Source organism: Chiloscyllium plagiosum, chromosome 10, assembly GCF_004010195.1.
Source record: "Chiloscyllium plagiosum isolate BGI_BamShark_2017 chromosome 10, ASM401019v2, whole genome shotgun sequence".
NCBI classification, from domain to species: Eukaryota; Metazoa; Chordata; class Chondrichthyes; order Orectolobiformes; family Hemiscylliidae; genus Chiloscyllium; species Chiloscyllium plagiosum.
In genome coordinates, this window is record NC_057719.1 from 818,631 (window position 1) to 828,038 (window position 9,408).

Consider the following 9,408-nt stretch of genomic DNA (forward strand, 5'->3'; position numbering starts at 1 on the left):
AACATGTGCTGTGGGTTGACCCACAATGCCCTTAGGGAGGGAATTCCAGGATTCTGACCCAGTGACACTGAAGGAACGGTGATGTATTTCCAAGTCAGGATGGTGAGGGGCTCGGAGGGGACCCTGCAGGGGGTGGGGGCGTTCCCATGTATCTTTTAAATTCATTTGGGGGAAGTGGGTGTCACTGGCTAAGCAGCGTTTATTGCCCATCCCTAATTGCCCTGAGGGCAGTTAAGAATCAACCACATTGGCTGTGGGTCTGGACCGGACCAGAGCAGACCAGACCAGGTAAGGATGGCTGTTTCTTTCCCTAAAGTGACCCAGGTGGGTTTCCAACAATCGACAATGGTTTTATGGTCATCAGTAGACTCTAAATTCCAGGGTCTTTTTAAAAAAATGAATTCAAATTCCACCATCTGTTGTGGTCAGAGTCAAACCTGGATCCCCACAACATTCCTGAATCTCCGGATGAACAGTGCAGTGATAACCCCTATATCCTCGGTGAAACATAAACAATAATTGCTGGAAAATGGCTGGTAGCACCTGTGGAGAAAAATCAGATTTAACGCTTCGGGTCCGGGGATCTTTCCTCAGAACTGATGGTAGCTGGGAAAAGGTGGAGAGGATGAGGTGGGAGGGGTGGGTGGGGGGGAAGGTGGAAGAGAAAGGGGAGAGGAGTAAATGATAGGTGGGGATAGAGTCCCAGGAGAGACAATAGATGGACAAAGGAATGGGTAACGATCTGGCTGGGAGGGTGAGTAGCTGTTAATGGGGGACTGTTGATGGCTAACAATGGGTTGTGTGTCATAGTAGACGCTGGTAACAAAGCCTGGTGTGTGGGGGTTGGGGTAAGGACATGGGAGAGCTCAATCCCTAAAATTATTGAACTCGACATTGAGTGCAGAGGGCTGCAGGGTCCCCAAGTGGAAAATGAGGTGCTGTTCTTCCAGCTTACACTGAGCTTCACTGGAGCCCTGCATCAAACCTGAGACAGAGTTGTCCAGGAAACAAGGTGGTAACAGGCAATGGGAAGCTCATGTGACTGTCAATCCTCCTTTCCAGGTGGGAGTGGGTTTGGAGGGTGCTGTCTCATGTCTAACAAAATTCTGCAGGGCATCTTGTAGATGGTACACACTGCTGCTACTGAGCGTTGGTGGTGGAGGGAGTGGATACTTGTGCATGTGGTCTATATTAGAGTGGTGCTGGAAAAGCACAGCAGGTCAGGCAGCATCCGAGGAGCAGGAAAATTGACGTTTTGGGCAAAAGCCCTTCATCAGGAAAACCTTGTGGATGTGGTGCCAATCAAGTAGCTACTTTGTCCTGGATAGTCATAGAGTCATAGAGATGTACAGCACGGAAACAGACCCATCGGTCCAACCCGTCCATGCTGACCAGATATCCCAACCCAATCTAGTCCCACTTGCCAGCACCCGGCCCATATCCCTCCAAACCCTTCCTATTGATATACCCATCCAAATGCCTCTTAAATGTGGCAATTGTACCAGCCTCCACCACTTCCTCTGGCAGCTCATTCCATACACGTACCACCCTCTGTGTGAAAAGGTGTAAATCTTTTCTGAACCCTTTCAAGTTTCCCAACATCTTTCCGATGGGAAGGAGACCAGAATTGTACACAGTATTCCAACAGATGGTGTTGAGCCTCTTGAGTGTTGTTGGACCTGCACCCATCACATTCCTAACTTGTACCTTGTTAGGAAGTGAGTTAATGCCGTATTCCTAGCCTCTGACCTGTCATTGTGTTTATGTGGTGAGTCCAACTGAGTTTGTGGTTATTAGTAACCCCTAGGATGTTAATAGTGGGGGACTGAATGAAGGGCTTATGCCCGAAACGTCGATTCTCCTGCTCCTTGGACGCTGCCTGACCTGCTGCGCTTTTCCAGCACCACACTCTCGCCTCTGATCCTCAGTCCTTGCTTTCTCCTGAGTGAAGGTAATGATGTCAGATTGTCTCTTATTGGAGATAGTCATGACCTGGCATTTATGTGGCACAAATTATATTTGACATTTGTCAGCCCAAGCCTGGATATTGTCCAGATATTGTTGCATTTAGACATGGATTGCTTCAGTATCTGAAGTCGTTGTTAATGGTGCTGAGCATTGTGTAATCATTGGTGAATTGCCCCACTTCTGACTTTATCTATAGAATAGAATCCCTGCAATGTGGAAGCAGGCCATTCGGCCCATTATGTCCACACCGATCCTCCAAACAACAGCCTACCCAAATTCCCATCATATTCCTGCAGCCCTGCATTTTCCATGGCAAGCCTAACTAACCTGCACATCCCTGAACACTGTGGGCAATCCCATGGCCAATTCACCTGACCTGCACATCTTTGGACTGTGGGAGGAAACCCACGCAGACACGGGGAGAATGTGCAAACTCCACACAGACAGTCACCCGAGGCTGGAATCGAACCCGGGTCCCTGGTGCTGTGAGGCAGCAGTGCTAACTGCTGAGCTACCGTGCTGCTTATGATGGAGGGAAGGTCATTGATGAAGCAGCTGAAGATGATTGGATCTAGGACACTCCCCTGAGGAACTCCTGCAGAGATGTCCTGGAGCTGGGATGACAGACCTCCAACAACCACAGCCACAACCAAGCAGCTGTGTTAACCACTGAGCCACTGTGGGGGCCTGGATTCGATTCCAGCCTCGGGTGACTGACTGTGTGGGGTTTGCACATTCTCCCCGTGTCTGCGTGGGTTTCCTCCCACAGTCCAAAAGATGTGCAGATTAGGGTGGATTGGTCATGCTAAATTTTCCATAGTGTTATGTACATTAGTCAGGGGGAAATGATTTTGGGTGGGTTACTCTTCAGAGGGTCGATGTGGACTCGTTGGGCTGAAGGGCCTGTTTTCACACTGTTGGGAATCTGATCTTCCTACGTGCCAGGTCTGACTTTAACCAGTGGGAGTTTGCCCGCCGATACCCATTCACTCCAGTTTTACTCCCTAATGCTGCATTGCCTGAGAACTTAAGAGTTTGTTTCCATGTGTCGGTTGAATGCATTTGGCTCGACCTCCCTGATACCTTGCTGCACTTTCCTCTCTAACCTGCAGTCCTGAAGGGCAGAGATGGCCTGCATGTAAACGGCACGGTGGCTCAGTGGTTAGCACTGCTGCCTCACAGCGCCAGAGACCCGGGTTCAATCCCAGCCTCGGACAACTGACTGTGTGGAGTTTGCACATTCTCCCCATGTCTGTGTGGGTTTCCTCCGGGTGCTCCGGTTTCCTCTCACAGTCCAACGATGTGCAGGGCAGGGTGAATTGGCCATGCTAAGTTGCCCCTAGTGTTAGGGGAATGGGTCTGGGTGGGTTGCTCTTTGGAGGGTTGGTGTGGACTTGTTGGGCTGAAGGGCCTGTTTCCACACTGTAGGTAATCTAAACATCTAAACCCAAAGCTGATGTCATCTGCTCACCAACCAACTTCATCCATCTCCTTAGGCACTGCCAGAGCTGAGTGTAGGAGCCTCCATGCTGTTGTCTGTGAACCATATACGTCTCCTCAGCCTCTCTGCGTCCTTATTAATGAAACCTTGGATACTGGCTGCTTCATTAAATGCGCTCTCAGCCTGTCTCACCACCTTCAATAATTGATGCACATATGGCCCAGGTCTCTCGGTCCCTCTCTGTGGAGTAATACCTTTTTAAATATATCGTTTTTCTGTGTCCTTCACATCAAACTGCAACACCTCACCTTTCTCTGCACTGAACTTCATCTGCCACCTAACCGCCCACTCCACCAATCTGTTTCTATTCTGTTGGAGTTTGACACTGACCTCCTCACAGTTTGCAGTGTTCCCAGGTATTGTCCTGTCTATGAACTTTGAAACTGTGCTGTGTGTCCGAGGTGCGTGTCATGAATATGTATCAGAAGGAGCAAGCTTCCTGTGGGATCTCCACTGGATATGGTCCTCCAGTCTGAAAAATATTCATTAACCATTATAATCTGTTTCTGATTGTTCAGCTAACTTGGTATCAGGATTGCTAATTCCATGAGCTATAATGTGTCTCAAATCCACCGAGCAATACTTAATCAAATGTCTTTCGGAATACACACTCACGAGCAGTATAACCATCATTATCCTTTTGTTACCACTCTCACTGACTGGCATGTTTCAGGTACTGTTTTTCTTTAAGAAATCCATGCTGGCAGATCTTTAATTAAGTCGCTTTTGACCATGTGCTGATTAATTTTGTCGTGAATTATTGTATCTGGGTTTCTCCACCTCTAAGGTTAAAGCGTGCAGTCAGACAGTTCAAAACATTGCAGCCGATTAAATATCATTACAGTGTAGTTGCTGCTACAATCATCATTGAATCCCTGCAGCATAGAAGCAGGCCATTCGGCCCATTATCTCCACACCGACCTTCCAAAGAACATCCCACCCAAACCTATCCCTGCATTTCCCATGGCTAACACACCTAGCCTGCAAAATCCTGGACACTATGGGCAATTTAGCATGGCCAATCCACCCTAACCTGCACATCTATGGGGAGAAACCAGAGCACCCACGCAGACACGGGGAGAATGTGCAAACTCCACACAGACAGTCACCCGAGGCTGGATTCGAACCTGGGTCCCTGGGGCTGAGAGGCAGCAGTGCTAACCACTGAGCTGCTACTGTAGGGAGCAGGTCCATAAAGAGGGTTGTTGTTCAGCGAATCTGTTGATGTGATGTTGAATGAGAGACAAGTGAAATGATGCTGATCTAAAGAATATAAATCAGCATATAGTTTGTCCATCTTCCCCTTCAAAGCATCTGTCCTTTTCATCTCAACCACCCTCTCGAGTTTCCTATTCTCCAGCTGCTTCTCCTGAATTCCCGATTGGATTTATTTGTGACCACTTCAGATGTCCCTGAATCTGGAATCTTCCCACAAGAGGAAACGTCACTGTTACCCCACCTCTGGGATAATTACAGCTTCTTCTCGTCTCACCGCTGGGTTACCTTAACCTGCTGCAGTTCAGGATTCCTCACCCTGTCCATATTCCAATGAATCCAGACCCTTTATCTGCAGAGTTTTATAAATGATGATTATTTGTTTAAGTTTGGAAGTGAAATCCCAAGGCTGGTGCATTCAGCATGTCCTCCGATTCATGAGCACGGTCACTGCCAGCTTCAAGCTCCAATCACCTTCGTTCCTTCTCATCCTGACCTGAGCAATGGAGGTTTTATGTGAAATCTCAGAGCTGTGTGGACACTGACTCACCTTACAGGAATCCCAGCAGCACTGTCTCACTATGAAGCTCTCACCTTGAATTAAAAGCCCATTGGTTCAAATCCCACTCCCAGAGTAAAACGGTGATGGGAATTCACACCAAAGATATCATCAACTCATGTAGCACCCATTCACAGCTCCAGAACAGCTCAAACTGCACAATATCGGTTCTGATCTAAAACAATATGGACACTGTGTCAAAGCTATGCTGTGTTTAAACATTCCCATCCCATCCCATCCTTTCTGCTTTTTCTGAAACTGTCCAACACGCCTGACCTTGTTCATGTATTCACCAACGTTTGGTGTTGCTAATGAGAGGCTTGGGCAACGTCATCGTCAGTGTAGAGGGAGCTTTACTCTGTATCTAACCCCGTGCTGTCCCTGTCCTGGGAGTGTTTGATGGGGACAGTGTAGAGGGAGCTTTACTCTGTATCTAACCTCCGGCTGTCCCTGTCCTGGGAGTGTTTGTTGGGGGACAGTGTAGAGAGAGCTTTACTCTGTATCAAACCCTGGGCTGTCCCTGTCCTGGGAGTGTTTGATGGGGACAGTGTAGAGGGAGCTTTACTCTGTATCTAACCCTGTGCTGTCCCTGTCCTGGGAGTGTTTGATGGGGGACAGTGTCGAGGGAGCTTTACTCTGTATCTAACCCCGTGCTGTCCCTGTCCTGGGGATATTAAAAAATATAACAGGACATTCAGCTGAATGACTCTGTACCATCAAATATACAGGAAACCTACACTCGTCCCACTTTCCCACATTGGGCCCACTGCCTTGAATGTTGTGTTGTTTCAGGCCCATCCAAGTACCTTTTTAAAGGTTGTGAAGTTTCCCACCTCAGCTTCCCCCTCAGGCAGTGCATTCCTCAAATCACCTCTCGATCTTCTGCCTTTCACTTGCAGATGTACCCCCTTATTACTGACCCTTCAGTAAGGGGAACAGCTGCTTTCTGTTCACCCTGTCCATGCCCCTAAAGATCATAAACACCACTATTAGGTTCCCCCTCAAACACCTTCTCCACTCTGGTGAATCCCCTCTGCCCCCTCCTCCAGTGTTATCCCATCCTTCCTATCGTGTGGGGACCAGAACTGCCCACAGTGCTCCAGCTGTGGCCTCACCAAAGTCCTGTACAGCTCCAACACCACCTCCCTGCTCTTACCATCTATACCTGAGCTGATAAAGGCAAGTCTGCTGTATCCCTCCTTTACCACGTTATTAACGTCGTTCCACCTTCAGGGATCTGTGCACAGCTCCCCAGGATACTTCTGTTCCTCTGAGTTCACTAGTGTCCAGCCAGTCATTGAGTGTAGGGGAGGTTTGAAATGTAGAAATGTATTCCATGTTTGTGGTAACAGCTGAAAAGCTTATCACAGCAAATCACAACAGCAGGATTTGTAAATGGTGTTAAATAATTTTCTGAAATTAACAATACATAGTTTTTGATATTTAAATCTGTCTTCAACACTCATTACTTCAGCTTTATGAATCTGTAGCATTAAAAATATACATTCATTAGTCCAAAAACCATCAGCCCTGGGGCACGAGGGGAGAGGGGGAGGGGAGAGGGGGTAAATCCCAATGGGTTCTATTCCATTGGGACTCAGTCTCATTGTTGGGTCAAAGCTGCAGCTTCCTGCCCCTGAGCCCGTGTTTTGGTGAATTCCGGGCCAGCTCCACGGCATCCTCTATCAGGACAGGGCCAACGGTAAGGGGATAGGGAATGGTGAGGGGTAGAGTGGCTTCACTGGTGAAGGGGAGGGCTGTGCCTCAGAGTAATGACCAGATGTGGCCGGACTAATGGCCAGGTGATGACTGGACAGTGAGTGGATATGGCCAGACAGTGCATGGACGGGCCCAGATAGTGAGTGGACAGTGAGTGGACAGTGGCCGGACGGGCCCAGATAGTGAGTGGACAGTGAGTGGACAGTGGCCGGACGGGCCCGGATAGCGAGTGGACAGTGAGTGGACAGTGGCCAGACGGGCCTGGACAGTGAATGGACAGTGGCTGGACGGGCCCGGACAGTGAGTGGACAGTGGCCAGACAGTGAGTGGACAGTGGCCGGACAGGCCCGGACAGTGAGTGGGCAGTGGCTGGACGGGCCCAGACAGTGAGTGGGCAGTGGCCGGATGGGCCCGGACAGTGAGTGGACAGTGGCCGGACATTGAGTGGACATTGGCCGGACAGTGAGTGGACAGTGGCTGGATGGGCCCGGACAGTGAGTGGACAGTGGCCAGACAGGCCCGGACAGTGAGTGGACAGTGGCCGGACAGTGAGTGGACAGTGGCCGGACAGGCCCGGACAGTGAGTGGACAGTGGCCGGACGGGCCTGGACAGTGAGTGGACAGTGGCCGGACAGTGAGTGGACAGTGGCCGGACAGTGAGTGGACAGTGGCCGGACGGGCCCGGACAGTGAGTGGACAGTGGCCGGACAGTGAGTGGGCAGTGGCCGGATGGGCCCGGACAGTGAGTGGACAGTGGCTGGACATTGAGTGGACATTGGCCGGACAGTGAGTGGACAGTGGCTGGATGGGCCCGGACAGTGAGTGGACAGTGGCCAGACAGGCCCGGACAGTGAGTGGACAGTGGCCGGACGGGCCCGGACAGTGAGTGGACAGTGGCCGGACAGTGAGTGGACAGTGGCCGGACGGGCCCGGACAGTGAGTGGACAGTGGCCGGACAGTGGAGGTGCACTCGGCCTGGGTTGTGTGGAAACGGCGATGCAGCTTCACTGGACACAGGAAGAGTCAAAGCGACAGCCAATGACAGGAGAGAGAACATTGAAAAGCAGCAAATGGCATGAGCCTGAGGGAGGAGGGGGCGTGGTTATGATTGGATCACGTGGTGTGGGGCAGGGCCTGGTAAAGTTCGGGAACTTTGTGAAGTATAAACCCCAGTACAAAGTTGTCAGGCTGAATGGCCTTGAACCATTCGGTTCATTCCACATAATTGGATGGGCTTTAATCCCTGGGAATATCCAACAGGGGGACCGCCCGCTCCTGGCTGAGGCTTGCTCCTGGAGCTGATGGAAGAGGACAGACAGATACCAGGCCCCTGTGAGGGCAGAGTGACTGCCACTTCACAATACAGCCGCCTACACTAACACACTCACTCGCACACTCACACACACACTCACAAACTCACTCGCGCACACACACACAAACTCACTTGCGCACACACACACACTTACTCGCACTCTCACACACTCACTCGCACTCTCACACACACATACACTCACTCACACACAGACTCTCTCACACACACACACACACACACACTCACTCACTCGCGCGCACACTCACACACACACACTCGCACTCACATACACTCACACTCACTCGCACACACACACACACTCTCAATCTCGCACACTCGCACACACACTCAATCGCACACACACACTCAATCGCACACACACTCACTTGCACACACGCACACACACTCACTCGCACACACACACACTCACACAATCGGGTATCAACAGTACTGACATCAAAAGCAACTCTAAGTACCACAGAAAATGAAGCAAAAGCCCCCAGCAGTGCCTCTCCCCCACAGCCCCCCCTCCTTCAGTCAGTCCTGAGACTGCCCCTCCCTGGCCCCCGGGGTGGTTGGATGCTGAAGTAAAGTCTGAGAGCAGTGTGCTTCATGGCTTGGGAGGTGTCAAACAGCACGGACTGTGTCGCACACGTGTGTGCGTGTCTGTGTACATTTCAGATTGTGTCTGTGTAGGTGCACACAGGTGAGCGTGAGTTTGTCTGTGTTAGGTTAAGGGGATGTAGGCATTGCTGACTGGGCCCAGTATTTACTGCCCGTCCCTAGTTGCCCCTTGAGAAGGTGGGGGTGAGCTGCCTTCTTGAACCGCTGCAGTCCACGTGCTGTGGGTTGACCCACAATACCCTGAGGGAGGGAATTCCAGGATTCTGACCCAGTGACAGTGAAGGAACGGCGATATATTTCCTAGTCAGGATGGTGGGTGGCTCGGAGGGAACTTGCAGGGGGTGGTGTTCCCATGTATCTGCTGCCCTTGTCCTTCTAGATGGAAGTGGCCGTGGGTTTGGAAGGTGCTGTCTGAGGGTCTTTGGTGAGTTTCTGCAGTGGGTCTTGTAGATGGTACACACTGCTGCTACTGAGTGTCGGTGGTGGAGGGAGGGGGTGTTTGTGGATGTG